Below are 17,759 nucleotides of genomic sequence, written 5' to 3'. Positions count from 1 at the left end.
ACTTTCACAGTCTTCCAGGAAATATTCAGATTCTTCCTACCCTCTTCTTCATAGACCTCCCTACCTCCCTTCATCACTCACTCAGAGATTTCCCATCCCAGAGACTCCTGTCCAGAAACCTCTAGAGCCCAGAGAGACCCCTTCCAAGTGGGCTGTCAGGGGTATTTATACTGTCAGGCCAACCAATGTTTGCCCCTGGCTCACAGCACCTGGGAACATTCCGTGTCTTCCAATTGCCTTCCCTGTCATTCAAGGTGGCATCCATCACTTCCCAGATTATGAATATAACACTGCCCTCAAGAAGCTTAGATTCTATTGAGCAAAGAAGGCAGAGTAAGCCTCAAACACAAGGGCTCCCGAAATCTTAGCGTGCCAGAGACTGAAGGTAACCGAGATGTTACTTCATGCAATCCATTTACTATATAAATGGAAATTTTGATACACTGCCCTTTCTTTTCTTAGTAGGTTTCTCTGCTTCTTATCTACTTAACAATATACTACACCAGTGATGGGCAAACTACAACCAGCGGGCCAGAAGCTGCCCCCTGAAATGTTTTATCTGGCCAGGCGACATTATTCCTAATCTAACAAATACAATGAGTAGGATACAATACAATGAAACTTTGAAAGAGTTGCCTTAGAAACAGACTGACAGATGAGCATTTCCTTTCCTTTGGCCCCCTCTTTAAAAAGTTTGCCTATCACTGTACTAGACGGTGCCAGAGGAAAGACAGTTTATGGAAACAGAGAATGGAAAATTATGGAAAAATGGAAAGAGAAGTTGGAATGAATTCAAATCCTAATTCTGTTACTTCTGATCTATGTGACTCTGGATAAGTCACAAACTCTCTGGGTCTCAGTTTCTTCATTTGCAAAATGAGGGGGTTGGACTAAAGTCCCTTCTTGCTTTAATGTTCTACTATCCTGAGATCTTACTCACTGGGTCTTTATTTGGAGGACCACATGTCCAAAAACTTGAGGCTGGAATGTCATATGATTTGATGTCTAATGATTATGTCATTTAAAAATTTCTGCTACTGTCACCCAACTTCTTTTTGGAACCATGGCTCAGTTCTTTTGTTGGGGCTCAGAAGAACCTGTGCCATGTGACTGACCCTAGGCGCTGTGAACAACTTAAATACTTCTTTGTACCCTTTGCAGATGAATCACCACAACAACAGTAGTATGCTTGAGGGTGTGCTAACTTAGAGAGGGGGGGAGCATCACTCCAAGTCTCAAGAAGGGTGAGGTGGGGGAAGTCTGGCTTAGAGTAAATAAGACAGATTTCATCATAGACTTCTCAGAAGCAAGTCAACCTGTCGTTTATGATCTGCTGCTAAATTTGGCTTTTTCGTTTTCCTGGTACAGGAAGTAATAATAACAGTGGCACACAAATCCCGGGTGGATTTTAGATAAACAACTCGGATGCTGAGTGATTTTACATGTTATTGGTCCAAGAAATGCTGAGTATTACAGGAGTGATTCATGGCCATTTCAATTCATGGCCAATAAGCAAGGAGGGAAAAGTGTTTTGGAAGCCATTTAGGTGCCTTCTTCTTAATACTTGTTACTGTTTAGATGCATTGTGCTCTTTGCTTTTATTAAACTGCTCTGGGTTAAAAGGTACGCTCACTTTTTGTTCAAGGTTGGGCAGTGGATAGAATGTTGTACTGAAATCTTATGGTCCTTAGATGCTAACTAGTTGTGTGCTCCTGGATAAGTCAATTAACCTCCCCCCCCCCCCCAGGTTACACTCTTTGGGTACAATGAAAACAGAAATCCTTGTACAAAGTTAGAGTTTAGATTAGAGATTGTCCAAATTCCCTTCCCAGCCTTGAGATGCTCTGATTTTGTGAACATGTACTTTTCTCTGTACACTCATTTTAGATAATATGATTAAGGTGATGAATGTGGATTCAGGCAGACCTGGGATTGAGTCTTACCTCGGACACTTATTTTAGCTATGTGACTCAACTTCCTTAGCACAGATGAGTTTTCTTATTTGAAAAATGGGAATAATAATAGTAACTCCCTCACAGGGTAGTTATGAGTATCAAATCAGATAATATGTGTAAGGCATTTTGCAAATCTTACAGTGCTCTATAAGGGTGGAGATTTTGTGAGGAGGGCTTGCTTTATTTATTATTTTTACAGGACTAATGATTTCAACAGTATGGGAATTTCTTAGTGAGGAACTTCCTCAACCAATGAAGTTTAGCAACTATTTTGCAACTATAGCCTTAGAAAGTTTCCTGAGTTGTTGTTACATTATAATCATAAAAATAATGGTAATAGTAATAATGATGACAATGATAAATATTTTAGAAGGTTTTTCTCCTAATCAGACAGTATTTTGAAAAGTCTTAGGGCCACTATTGGGCATTATTTTTAAGATTTCCACCTTTTGCATACATAACAGTAAGCCAGGGTTTCAGAAGGGAAGGAGTTCCTAGTACAAGAGTATAAGGCAAAGAGTGCTGGTATGAGAGGTCTAGATTCTAGCCTCAATTCTGTTACTAGCTAGTTGTGTGAACTTGGACCCTTGAGCCCTCTGAGTTTTTATTTTCTTGTCTGTAAAATGAGGAGGAGAGCACTACCTTTTCTGTCTATTTATTCCATAGAATTGGTGGGAAGATTACATGAAATAAAGAATGCAAAGGACTTAGAGGAGTTGACAGGGTTGTGAGGTAGAAGGTGGGAAGTCTCCCTAGTCCCTCTTGTCCACAGGATAATCACTGTAGCCTCCTTCACTGTATCTCTCCTCTTGCACCTCTCCACTTGGAATTTTGGGAAGGAGTGGGAGGCAAGAGCTACTCTTATTCTTGGCTTCAGCATCTACAAACATCACTCCGGCTGCACATGAATCCAGGTAGAATGGAAATACTTGGCAGGCTTTTGGGGACAGAAAGGGGGATGGAAAGGAAAGAAAGAAGAAATATATTTGATAATGGAAAGAGAACAATGGGAGCTGTCCACCTGCAAATCCCCAAATTTCAAAGAGATCTGTCTGAACAGACATATGTCATGAACAGACATATCCATCGCTTTCTGGCTAATGCCCATCAGAATTGAATAGGGTCCAACATTTCTTGATCTTTGCTTGATCAAATCAGCTTTTGATGGTAGGCTGAAGGTTCACAGGCTTGAGTAATAAGTACTTTCTAGGATTCTAGAGCCCTCAATTCCTTAGAACTATTTTGCTCTGCTTGCTTTTAAAAAGGTATACATTATCCTCCATGTCCAAAACAAAGGAAGTCCTGCTCATTGACTCCCCTAAATGTCAGGAATTAATTGGAAAAAAAAAGGAATTTCCAGGCAGGGTAAATTTTTTCACTGGTAAAATCTTAATAACTCTCTAAAAAAAATACCAACCCTAATTTGCAGCATAGTGAGATACAAATGCTCACATTGATAACTTAGCCAGTTCACATTCTGGAATTTAAAAATTAAAAAGAAAAGGACATTTTAAACAAACAAATAAATGAATAAATATTTTAAATTAAAGATTAATTTTGGAAGCTAGTTTCAGCGGGATATAACATATTCCCACCCCCCCAACCACCCAACACACACATTTGCTTTCAGGTAATATCTTGAGATCAGAACACATTCAGGCTAGTCTTCTATTCTTACAGAGATTCCTTAAGGTCAGCAAAGTAGAAGGGACCTTCTACTTTTCAGTTACTCTAAGTCCTTGGTAAGATCGCAGAAATTTGAGCTAGAAGAAACCTTAGAGAATATCCAACCATCTCCTCCTCCATCATCGTTATCATTGTCATCATCATCATCATCATTCAAAACTGAGCACCTAAGAGATTAAATGACTTTTTTTTTTAAACCCTTACCCTACAATACTGTGTATTGGCTCCAAGGCAGAAGAATGGTAAGGGTAGGCAATGGGGGTTAAATGACTTGCCCAGGGTCACACAGCCGAGAAGTGTCTAAAGCCAGATTTGAACCTAGGACCTCTTGTCTGGAGACCTGGCTTTCAATCCACTGAGCTACCCAGCTGCTCCCTTAAATGACTTTCTTGAGGCAACACAGGTAACAATAAATAGATCCTGATCTGTGGTCTGGGGAGAATTGAATATATGGGTCCTTGAGGTTTAGAATAATAAGCCAAGCAAGTAAAGAAATAGACTTAATATTTACTTTCTAGTAGATTCTCCAAAGACATTGGTGTTAAGGATGGGAGAGAGTGGCAAATGATTTAATTCAATTCAGTTCAACTTAATAAATATTCATTAATAAGTTCCTACTTTTTTTTGAGTACATAATGCTATTCTTGGGGGAGATAAGAAATTTATAAAGTATTCAGTTCTTGACTCTCACTAAAAATCAAAAACAGAAACTAAAAAAAAAATACCCTCCAATATAATTAATGAGATTCAGGGACATATGCAGACACCATCAATTTGTTAAGATGGCATAATTCCCTGGGAAGACACTAGGGTTGTGAGTGGAGGAAAGTGTAGGACAGGAGGATGTGAGGCATTTTGCATTATCCTCCCACATGGTTCAGAAGAGCCTTTTTCTCCCATTGTCTCTTCCCATTGGAGTCTTCAAAGAACATGAGTTAAGGAGGAAGCTGGGTAGCTCAGTAGATTGAGAGCCAGGCCTAGAGACAGCAGGTCTTAGGTTCAAATCTAGCCTCAGATTTTTCCTAGCCCCATTACCCAGCCCTTAACACTCTTCTGCCCTGGTACCAATGCACAGTATTGATTCTAAGATGAACGTTAAGGATTAAAAAAAAAAGAGCCTGAATTAGCACCCAGAAAAGCTTTTGAGGCATCTCAGCCTGAGAGGATGAGATGCCTCCTTCACTCATATCTGATGATACATTGTGGTACAGAGCTGAGAATCATAGGAGCTTCCTTCCTTCTCTAAGGGGATGTTCCCCTCTCCAAATCCTGCCCCAGACACAGGCCTAGATCTTCAGCATTTTTGTTTTTCTTTTCCATTCTAGGTACGTGGAGTAGAGTCTCCAATCTTGCCCCAGAACATGAGTCGTTGGGATCTGGTCATTAGGGAATATAGGCTGAGGGTTGAAGCCAGCCTGATATCAGTGTCCTGAGAAATAAGGGCTCCAGCTCCAGCCTGTTAGAAGCAATCAATGATTCTTGCTTTGGACATGAACTTGGTGGGACTAATGCTAGGTAGGAATTAAGTTATGATCTTGATATTCCCCTGAGGGTGATGCAGGAGGAGAGGGGGCATGCTCTCAAGGCATTAGGGGAAATGAATTTTCTTTTTGCTATATCTTCAAAGTTAACATTCCGTTGTAGAAGTTAGCCAGTGTTAAGAAATTAAATATAATTGGGGCTCTAGTTGGTAGGCCCCTAAAATATGGGGCATACAATCAGTGGGCTTCTAGCCAATGGCAGAGAAAAATGGTGTCCCCAAACATCTTAGTGCCTGAGAAGGAAAAATCCTGAGAAGGAAAAAAATATACCAGTCTTGGTCTTGAGAGAATGGGGCCATACTAGGAATATGATGAGATAATGACAGCATGGAAACAAACCTTTCATAAGGTCTGGAAGGAAAAATAGATACCAACTGGATGTGTGGGTATGTGCTGGGATTGGATCTGTGGTTGGGGGGATAGGAATATCCAGAAAAACTTCTTGAAAAACATGTTTGAGTTGAGTTTTTGAAGAGTGGCTAAGGATTCAGGCTTGCAAGAGAATAAAGGAAGATGTTAATAGCAGAGTGAGCAAAATCCCTGAGGTGAGAAAATTCAAGGCATAGATTAAGGACCTCAAGGAAGGGAAGGGTGGTCATTCCCATACCTATTAATGGAAGAAAGTAGGCTAATTTTTTTTTTCTCTCTCTCTCTCTGTGATAATTTTCTAACCATACACATTTAAGTAAACATCCCTTGGGAACCGGAGTGGGATGTGAAACTTAACCCTTAGTTAGCTAGAGATTTCAGTTTATTTAAGTATCTATTCCCTGAGCATTTGATTAACCAAAATTTTTCCATAAGAAAGTCCTTCTGAATCAATGACAGAAATTAATGCATTCTTACATAGTTTAAGGTAAATTCTCTACTTGTTCTAAATTTTTATATTCCTTAAACCACCTAGTCTGAGTAATCTAATTTTTTTTTTTTGGAACAGAGAAGTTTAGACAGCTGAGAACCTCTCCACAGCCCTGATTCCTGGCTGAAATGGGCAAAGCCCTAGCTCACCTTGCTTCTTGTCCTGAACACCAAGGTCTGAGGAAGAATAGCAAACATTTGCCTCCCCGTCATTCCATTCAAATTAAATTTGGTTAGGGATTTGGAAGGCATGATGGCAGCCTTTGTGAATTCCTTTGTGACAGGAAATAGGACTTACTATTTACTTAAAGGCAAATACCCAAATGGTCATCCTTGGGAAAGAGAAGATGTGATATTTATGGTAAAGAATTTTCTTTATGTTCTCTGCATACTTTCCTTAAGCCACTAACCTCCCTGTATTCCAAGTTTCTCATAGCATTAGCAACTCTGGGGCATTATGAGGGTGAGACTGAGACATCCGTGCAGTGTTAGATTCTATTGATTTAAATGGGAAAGAGGGGACAAATGACAACTATTTTCCAGTATTTGAAGGGTTGTGTCAGGGTTAGAAAATGGATTAGACTGGTTCTACTTGGCCTCTGAAAATAGAGCTAGGAAGAAATTGGGGAAGACAAAAAATGGCATATTTGGGTTCAAAGTAAGAGATCTTTTCAAGATTAGAACACACTGCTTGGGGAAATAGTGAATTCTCCCTCCTTGAAGGTCAGTCAGAAGCTGGATGGCCATATCAGAAGTGTTGTCAATCAGATGCAGGTATTCTTTTTTGAGATCAGATGACCTCTCAAGCCTTTCCAGATCTGAAATTTGGGAAGTCTGCAATCTGTGAATTTTAGTTAAAATAAAGCAATGACTGTATCCCCAGACACATGTTTTGAGCTCTATATGCATGGGAATCTATAGGAAGTGGTTCCCAAACTTTTTTTGGCCTACTGCCCCCTTTCCAGAAAAAAATATTACTTAGCGCCCCTGGAAATTTTAATAGCAATTAATAGGAAAGATAAATGTACTTGTGGCCATCATCGCCTCCCTGGATCGCTGCAGCACCCACCAGGGGGCGGTGGTGCCCACTTTGGGAATCACTGGTATAGATCATCTGGGTGAGAAGAAACATTTAGCAGTCTAATCCTAAAGCATAAATCTGATGATGTTCCCATGCTCAAGAAATATCCATGGTTTCTTATTGCCAGCCTTTAAGATAAAGCACAAACACCGAAGTCTGGCAGTTGAAACCATCCACAATCTGGATCTAACTTACTTTTTTTGCTTTACTTCTTTTTTTCCTGTGTGTGTACACACACACACACACACACACACACACACACACACACACACAAATATATATATATATATATATATATATTTCCAACTAGAGATCTACTTTAAGTTCTTTCCATCTCTCTCTCCTCCCACAATTGAGAGAACAAAAAAGACAAAATCCCTGTTACAAATTTGTAGTCAAGCAAAACAAATTCCTACATTGGCCAAGTCCCTCCCAAAATTCTGCTTCATTCTGTGCCATCAGTTCATCCCCTCCCTATCTGAAGGTGGATAGCTTGTTTCATCATGAGTCTTCTGGAATGTCATTGATAATTTCAATGATCAGAATTTCTAAATCGTTGAAAGTGGATGTTCTTTAAAATATTGTATAAATTGTTCTTCTGGTTCTCCTCCTCTCACTCTGTATTGCTTTATACAAGTCTTCCCAGATTTTTCTGACACCATTCTTGTCATTATTTCATATAGCACAATAGTATTTGATCACATTCATAAATAATAAACTATTTAGCCATTCTCCAAATAATGGGTGTCTTCTCTATTTCCAATTCTTTGCCGCTATAAATATTTTTGTACATATTGCTGAGCCAAAGGTTATACATAATTTAATAGCTTTGGGGGCATAGTTCTAAATTTCCAGCCAACTTTTTCAGGATTATGGAACATTATCCATCTTCATGTACTTCATGTTTCACTCAAACTGGCCTACTTGCTTTCTATACCAGACACTGGATCTCCCACTCTGTCCTCCTTACCTTCTCCAAAACTCTTGCCACCATGTAGGCATGAAGTGTTTTACAAATAACGTGGGTTACATTTTTATTCTGAACTTAAATACCAAAGAGAATGGTTCTTTGCATCAACATATAACAGGTAAGAAATTATACATGACACTTTCTGTTTCTATTATGTACAATTTGTTTTTCTTTTAAAGTATATGAAAAGAGTAAACTATAACTTTCAAAGGTGGTCACTTCTCTGACCTTCCTTCTGTTTTCTTTCTATTAAAAATATTCCTCAGTAACAATTGCTTTCTTTTTCTGAAACCAGCATTTCATTCCTGAAACCTACAAGAAAAGGAGGTTCCTCAGGCTCCTTGGCTGACCTGGTTTATCGTTTATCATTGGAAGGACTCATATATAAATTTGAACTCCTCCTTTGCTGATGTAGGGGAGGACTGGATATTATTCAGATCCTCTTCACTTTTCTTTCTCATCATTGAAGGCAACTCTTGTTATCTTCTTTTCTCAGTCACACTGGGTATTAGGAGTCTTAGAATTCCATTCTAACCCAAATGTCCTAGATCTAAAGTAGATAATCCCAGATCTTTTCAATTTTCTAGGATGAACCTACTTTTCATAAAACACCCCTTTATCTAATTTGTTTATTCTGTCTAGCTCTTCCTGATTCATTTGTTTGTGCTCATAGGAAGCTCTTAAAAAAGGTTACTGACTTGGACCAGAGGGATTGGAGCTTGCCATTAGTTGTGGGCCCCTTGCTTTTGCATTGATCTGCAATATAGAGATAGGATCATCTGGAAACTTAAATGGTGACAGTTTTAATGGTTTTAACAACTTTAAAAAATCACATCAACCTTACAGCCCTGTATACTGATTTTTAAGGTGTTTTGGTTTTGGTGGCATAGAAAAAAATGGGATTTGGTTTCTGAGGACCTTGGTCTGAATTCCACTTCTCCTACTTCCTTATGCAAGGAGGAAACTCAGTGGTTCACCTCTGGCCTCAGTTTCCTCATTTGTAAAATGAAGAGGTTGCACTAGACCATCTCTGTGTGTTTTTTTCCAGCTCCAAATCTATGTACAAGTGACACACTGAGGATATAAGGCAGTTTGGTTATGGGTAATAAACAATAATGTTGAATCTTGGGGGTTAGGAATTTCAGATCAATCCAATGCTTTCCATATTTTAAACATTACTTACTAGATACTTATTAACTTTTTGGGGCTTTGTACCCAGGCCATATTAAAAATCAAAACAAAACAAATAAGATACAAACTAGAGAATATTGGAAAATCTCCAAAGATAGAGAAGTGATGGAAAACTAGGGTACTATAGTAAGTAAGTACCATATTTGACTTCAGAAGGTTTCAGTTTACATCATGACTCTGCTACTAACATCATCATTTTACCTTTGTTCTTCTGTTTTCTCATCTGTACAATAGTCTTGGACTAGATTACTTTTCAAGTCTTTTCTACCTTATAATCCTATGGTATTTATGTTCAGAATTCCCATATCCAGTGATTTATGGGGATTACATTTGGCTTTGACATTTACAGGATTGTATCTTCATGTCCTTGCTCCTCTCAAGCCATTAATTTAGGCAATAGTATCTCTTATTAATTATGTCAGCCAGATGAGTATTTATTAAGCTCTTACTATGTGCCAGGTACTATGCTCAGTGCTGGAGAATATAAATACAAGTAAAAAGAAAAATACTCCCTGTCCTAAAAGATCTTAATAATAGCCAGCATTATTAATTAATATTGTTATTATTATTAATGCTTAGTATGTGCCAGGTTCTATGTTAAGTATTTTATAATTATTATCTTATTTAATCCTGACAACAACCCTGAGAGGTAGATGCTATTATTATTTCCATTTTACACATGAAGAAAGTGAGACAAACAGAGATTCAGTGATTTGCCCAGGGTCACACAACTGATAAGGTCACAGTTGAACTCTTGTCTTCTTGACTCCGGTTGAGTGCTCTATCCATTAATGGGAGAAAACATATCAAGGAAGCTAAAAAGGGAGTGGGAGCTGGGGAGAGGACACAAAAGCAGGAGCATGGTAGAGAAAGGCAGGAGTATAACTTGGAAAGGAAATAATCTGCCCAACTGGTGGTTCTGAAAGAAAACGTTCAAACAAAGGGAGAAGCTGTTGGATCAGAGGGAACTTCCAACGTGTGAATTCCAAGATTGGATGAAGAGATGGGGCCATGATCCAATTTGCCTTAAATATGCAATAAATCATAGACTCTTTATTCAGTATTTCTGAGGTATATTATTTCTATCAGTTAAGGGGGGAGTTTCTTCCTTTTGCTCAATTAATAAGATGTCAAATTTGGCCTCAGATACTTCCTAGCTGTGTGATCCTAGGCAAGTCACTTAACCCCAATTTTCTTACCCTTTCTGCCCTTCTGCCTTGAAATCTAAACTCAGTATCAATTCTAAGACAGGAAATAAGAGTTAAAAAAAAGAAAAAAAAGATATGGCCAATTCTACTAAGTCTACAAAGCAATCGTCCTGGGCCAGTCTAGCTCTAATCAAGTCTTCTCTAAGTTTGTGAGTGTCTAAGAATATCAATACAGTGGAAAGAAATTGGCTTTGAAGCCCAGAGGCCCTGAGTTTGAATATTGACTTTGTTACTACCTGCCTGACTTTGAGCTAGTCATAGTGTGTCTCTTTGGCCTCAGTTTCCTCATATGTAAAAGGAAATGGATAATATAGATGATTTCTGGCTCCAGAAATTTTGACTTTTTGGACCTGACAGGTAGTCCAGGAGCAGCACTAAAAGAAACAGCAAAGAGAAGGAAAGAGGGACTTAACTTCTTTATGTTCTAATCAATGGCTGTATTTGCTGTTTATTCTGCTAACTTTTGCATCTGTCTAGTATTTGCATAAAGGAGAGCAGCCTGAGGGAGGTTGGGCAGATGGTGGAATTCCAGATTGCTCATATCTGGCCCATTTAGCCTGAGATAAGGTGAAATAGTGTGAAAAAGAAAGAGACCTTCTGTATGTATAAAACATGGGGCTATAGATATCTACCTTGGAGCCAGCAGCTCAGAGTAGAGGGCCAGCAGAGAAAGTAGGACAAGGAGGAGATTTTAGGGAAAGCTCCCAGAGACGTTAGTCCTAAGCCTTTCTATATCAGGAGGGATGAAGAGGAGGGACCAGTCCCAGGTCCGGTGGGAATTGTGCTATTTTTGTCTTTTTTTGCTGGAGGAAATCACCAGCTGGCAACGTTAGAGGCAAACTGGTTTCCTTGTTCAAGGAGAAGGTCAAAGGAGGACAAAAGAGCTGGAGGAATGCCTCTCTAAACTCAGGCTCATTAAGGAGGATGAAGAGTGCCCTGACAGGGTAGAATAAATTATTTAAGAAAGAAGGCAGGAAGTAAAAGATTCTCAGAAGTCAGAAGGGAATTATGGAAAGGTTCAAGGGGCCGGCAAGTGGAAGAATGTGACACAGAGGAGAAAGGGAAGGAGTTACATAAATGATGGGAAGTTCATTCTGGGGAAGGTGATTATATAATCTGAGGAATTGGCAGTAAGCATCCCATGCCTATAGAACAATAAAACCCATTTCAAAAATGCCAGTTAATTGGTTAACAAACATTTATTAAGCACCTACTATGTAGCAGGCACTGTGCTAAACACTGGGGATACCCACCATTTAGCAGGCACCTACTATGAGCACTATAAGCACTAGATACAAAAAACAATTCCTGCCCTCAAGATGCTTCCAATCTCATGACTGCTACCATGTTTAAGAGGTGTATGTGGCAGCCAGAAACTCTACTCTGAAAAGATATAGAGGCATTCATATATGTACACCTGACATGGACAACTGGGAAATACAGGTTCTATCTTGAAAAGGTTCGAGAGGGCCAGAGAAATTCACCAAGTCCATTGATTGCTACCAGATTCTGGTCATGTGGAGGCAAGGGATACTAGTGCCAGGGGAACCCTCAACATTATTAGTGGGGATTATAAAAATTGCTGATGTTTATAGAGAATACTTAGGTTTGCAAATTACTTTTCATATATTATCTCATTTGAGCCTCACAAAAAAATTCTGTGGAATCGATAATGAAGGTAAAAATAGCTCCATTTTAAAGATTAAACTGAGGCTCAGTGGGGTTAACTTACTTGATCATGATACACAGCTAGCAGATGTTAGAGGTGGAATTTGAATTTATATCTTTCTGAATTAAAATGATCCAATACATTGCACTGACTTCTAAGTATGAAGCCCAAGGTAGGAAAGTGAACTACCCCTGTGCACCAGCATCATTCTGATCTGCTTCCTTTACCTTCAAACTGGTTCCTTTAAGCATGATCAAAGCAGTGTGGTTAGCCTGAAAAAACTTTCTGTTCAAAGAAGGCTAGGGAATGACACTTGAGGGTACAAAACATCCTCTTTCATTTCCTCATTCATCTCCTACTTACTGCATCTTCTGTTCAGTTCTTAGCTTTCCATCTTGAGTTGTTTCCAGTTTTTTAAAAATCTGATTTTCATCCCTGATTGTCTCATCTGACCTCTGACCCTTCTTTGAGATTCTCTATCAGATTCTATTCCTCTATCATACCTGGGTTTAAAATTATATCTAACCCTTTCCCTTCCATTTTCTGTTTAAAGTCCCTTAGCCAAATGAGCAAGTCAATAGCCAGATATATTCTTCATGATCCTGATAAAAATCCTAGCCAAGGGTCCATATCTTTATCTCCTAAGCTTCCTCCTCAAAGTTCTTTTTCAATGCCTCACTGTGGAATGGATGTAGCCCTGGGTTCTTGAAAAATATACCTACAAAAAAACACTAGTTCTGACAATTAAAGCCATGTTGGAAAGGCAAGTTTAACTGGGGAATAACCAGGTCTACACTCCAAAGACCAGCCTGGCTAAGTGTTGGCAGCCTGTTGGAGAGAGTCATCACTAGTAGACTGGCTACTCAGTAGGGGATGAATTATTTGGTAATGGCTGCCATATATGTGTGCAAATACAATATGGCCCTCCATTCTGTGTGATCTCATTCTACTTCTGTAGTGATGGTGACAGAGTAACAGAAAAATGAAAGAGTGATTAGCATCATATAGTATTTAGATAATCTATAAGCTTGACGTACAAATGTGAGCTTCTTATCTAATATCCAGCTAGTAAACTATAGGAACTGAATAATCAATTTTGAAATTCTTGCCTCATAGGAAACCAGAAGATTAAAAATTAGTAGCCCATAGACTTCATCATAGAAAATAATTCCTGAATCATTTGTCTGTGTGTTTTCATATCTTTGGCTTGTTAGGGCCAAGATCAAAATCCAAACCAGATCAGAGGTTTATACCCCAAAGAGATCATAGATAAAAAGACTTGTACAAAAACATTTGTAGCCATACTTTTTGTGGTGGCAAAAAACTGGAAACAAGGGTATGCCCTTCAATTGGGAAATGGCTGAACAAATTGTGGTATATGCTGGTGATGGAATACTATTGTGCTAAAAGGAATAATAAACTGGAGGAATTCTATGTGAACTGGAATGACCTCCAGGAATGGATGCAGAGTGAAAGGAGCAGAACCAGAAGAACATTGTACACAGAGACTGATATATTATGGTAACATAGAATGTAATGGACGTCTGTACTAGCAGCAATGCAATGACCCAGGACAATTCTGAGGGATTTATGGAAAAAGATGCTTCCCACCTTCAGAGGAAGAACTGCAGGAGTAGAAACACAGAAGAAAAACAACTGCTTGAACACATGGGCTGAAGCGGACATGATTGGGGATGTAGACTTGAAACGACCAAACCAATGTAACTATCAATAATATGGACATAAGTCTTGATAGATGAAACATCTTAAAACCAGTGGAAATGCACGTCAGCTATGGGGAGGGTGGGGGGAGAGTGAAGGGGAAAGTAAGAAGATGAATCATGTAATCATGGAAACTTTTTCTAAAAATTTAAATAAATTAAAAAAAATAAGAAACAAGAAAAATGAAAAGAAAAATGGTACACAATGGAGATCATTCCAACCTGACCTATTTAAATGAGTTGTTGACATAGAAAAATAAGCTGATAAAAGAATAGACATTGAATTAGGTCATTATTATTTCCTAATTAAGTTTAACTAGGCTATAATAACTGCTATAGCAAATGGGCCAAATGAGCCTAGCAACTGCTTTAGCTAATCCAGCCCTAATTAAAGTCTTCTCTAAATGTTGGTGAGGGTCTAAGCAAAGTGATAATGATGAAAAGAGCTGTGTATTTGGAATTTAGAAGCCCTGGGTTTGAATTTCAGTTCTGCTACTTACTACTTATCTGATATTGGGTAAGTTAAGACGTGGATCTCAGTCTTAACAGTTTCTTCTTTCAAAACATACAGGAAGTTACTTTGAATTGCATTGCTTCTTTGGATCTAACTGTGACCAAAAAGGAAGAAGTGGCTGACAAAGTGGAAATGTGAAGAACTTTCAGGAAATATAACTCTGTTGTCCTAAAATTATTGAAATATTCTTGATAACATTTATTACATTTTTGAATGAAATGTCATCATGGTATTTAGAGCTAGGAGAGATCTTAACGAATGGATATTTTGACCTAGTTATTTTATAAATGAGGAAATTGAAGTCCCAAGAGTTTAACTGAATTGGATCACATAGGTAATAAATGGAAAAATTGACATTCTAATCCAGGATTCCAAATATAAGTTCAGAATAAGCATTTCATTGGATGGCATACAGAAGTACAAACTTGTGTTTAAAAATTACCTGCCAGAAGCAGTTCATGGAGCAAAGATTTGAAGGGTTTAATAGACTGCAAGCTTAGTATAAATCAATAATATAATATGGCTGCCCTTCCAAAAAATAACACATGGAAAAATGTTTTATATCGTTGTACATATAAAGTCTATATCAAATTGCTTACCATTTCAGAGATGGAGGAAGGAGGGAGAAAAGAAAAGAATTTGGCCCCAAATTAAAAAACCAAGAAGAAAATTGAATTTTTAAAATTGTTTTTACATGTAATAAGAGGAAAAGAAAATATTAAAATTAAAAAAGCCAATATGACTTTATGCTGCAATGGTAAAAATGTGAGAATATTGACCATGTTCAGTTCTGGGTAGCACATTTTAAAGAGATACATTGAGAATATTGACAAGCTAGGAACTGTCCAGAGGAGAGTAATCAGTAAAGGAAAAGGACTTGAAACTATGTCTATCACTCAAATATTTATTAAGTGCTATCTATTTGCTTGGCACTATACTAGTCACTGGGGTTACAAATAAAAAAAAAATGAATCAATCCCTACTTACAATGAGCTTCCATTCTAATGGAGGAGATAATGAGTACATGTAATATTTATACAGCATACATATAAAGTGAATAAATACACATGAATACAAAGTAGTTAAACTCAAGGTAGGTGTGGAAAGTTTTCATGCAGAAGATGGAGTCCAGAGCGTTTATGAGAAGATGGTGCCATCTTAAAAGAGGATAAAATCTCTGGGAGGCAGGGTTAAGAAAGGAGAGTTTTCCTTTGCAGTTTCAGCACTGCAAGAGAGAGAGATGAGAGACTGAGTATTGTGAGTAAAGAATAAAGAGAAGACCATTTTGGCTTAATTATCACAGAGTTTGGGAACAAGAATAATATCCAATAAGGCTGAAAAGATAGATTAGGGTCAGGATGTATAGAATATTAAATGTTAAACAGAACAGTTTACTCTAGAGGCTAGGAAGCCAGTGGAGTTAGTTGAGTTAGGGGAATCATATAAACAATTAGATCTGAACTTATGTGGTGAGAGATTGGAGTCAGAGAAGCCAATTGGAAATCTTGAAATAATCTAGGTGAAGAAGTGATAAGAGCCTGAAGTAAGGTGGTCATTGTGTGAGTGGAAAGAAGGGATAGGATATGAGGGATGATGTGAAGACAGAAACAGCAATATTTGGTAACTGATTGAATATATGGGGTGAGAGAGAATGAGGAATCAGCATCATGCTGAGATTATGTACCTAAGACACTGGTAAGATGATAGAAATAGGAATGTTTTGAAGAGAAACTAATTTAGGGGAAAAGATAATGAGTTCAGTTTTAGAAATCTAAATTGAAATATCCAGTAAGCAATTTATGACATGAGATCAGGGTAGAATCAAGATCAGACATGTTGATCTAGGAGTCACTTGCATAGAGATGATAATTAAGATTCATGGCAGCTAATGAGGTGGAGAGGGAAAAGAGGAGATCCCAAAAGAGAACCTTGGGGGAAAAAAGAGGGGCTGGGAGATGATGCGATGGGATTTTGAGATGAAGAGAATGGGGAAGAAGCTCATGTTGATCGGTAGTAGTGGGCAGTGGTCCTCTGTGGACAGAGAACATTATTTTTACTGGAAAAGATTTAGGGGAAGCTTAATAGCTCTCTTTAAATACTTGGAGGATTAGCATAAAGAAGAGAAAGTAGAATGGTTCAATTTACTTCCAGAGGGAATAGTGAGAGTATGTGTTGGAAGAGGAAGATTTTGGTGCAGGATAAGAAATGATCTTCCTAATAATTTGCTGTTCAGTCATTTTTCAATTGTGTCAGACTTTTTGTGACCCCATTTAGGTAAAGATATTGGAGTAGTTTGCCATTTCCTTCTCCACCTCATTTACAGATGAGGGAATAGAGGCAAACAGGCTAAAGTAACTTGCCCAGGGTTACATAACTATTAAGTTATGTAAATAACTTCAAATCTGAGGCCAGATTTTAACTCAGAAGATGAGTCTTCCAATGGGCTTGCTTCCTGGAGTACTAAGCTTCCAAACTGACATCCAGATATTCCCTCAACCTTCACATTCTATCTTCTGCCTCGGTGCATGCATTCTCCATGATTAGGATGTATATTTTCTCTAACTCTGCATGTCAAAATTTTCCTTCTGGGTCCAGTTCAACTGTCAAATGGATATCTCCTTTAATGACTCCAGTCAATGACTGCCTTCTCTCTCTTCATAATTACCACGTATTTATTTAATTACATATAGGCTAATGACCTCAAATCCAAGGACCAATGATGAAGAATGCTACTATCCTCTTGACATAAAGAAAATATATATGTATTTTCCCCTTATTTCATATATATATATATGATATATATGATCATTCTGTCTCTCTGCATGGATATATATATATATATATAACCAAGGGGGATTTATTTTGCTTGACCATACATATTTGTTAGAAGGTTTCCTCCACCCCTTTCTTTTTTTGTGGGGGCCAGAAAGGGAAGGCAGAAAAAAATAGATTTTTTTCTCATTGAAAAATAAACTTTAAAAATGCATACACATGTATATTTGCTAGTACCTATATCCTCAATAGAATATAAATATCCTCAGCGCCCTTTGAATCATACTTTTAAAATCTTTAATAGTTCCTTAATAAATACTAGATCAACAGACAAGTTTGATTAACTAGTTAGTGGAGGACCTCTGGTAAAGACTGGATAACAACTTGTCAGTAATGATATAGAGGTGATTTATGCTTGGGTAGAGGGGTTCCACTAGGTCAGTGTTTTTCAACCCAAATTATGTTGGAGATTGACAAAATTCTCCAATTTTTTTTTATTCTGGACTGATAAATTTTACAAGTTTTTAATATACCTATATCCCAAACAGAATAACAATAATATTTCTTCATTCATTTCTTTTATCACTGAAATA

This window comes from Gracilinanus agilis, chromosome 3 (assembly GCF_016433145.1).
Source record: "Gracilinanus agilis isolate LMUSP501 chromosome 3, AgileGrace, whole genome shotgun sequence".
NCBI lineage: Eukaryota > Metazoa > Chordata > Mammalia > Didelphimorphia > Didelphidae > Gracilinanus > Gracilinanus agilis.
Note: the sequence above shows the minus strand (reverse complement) of the source record.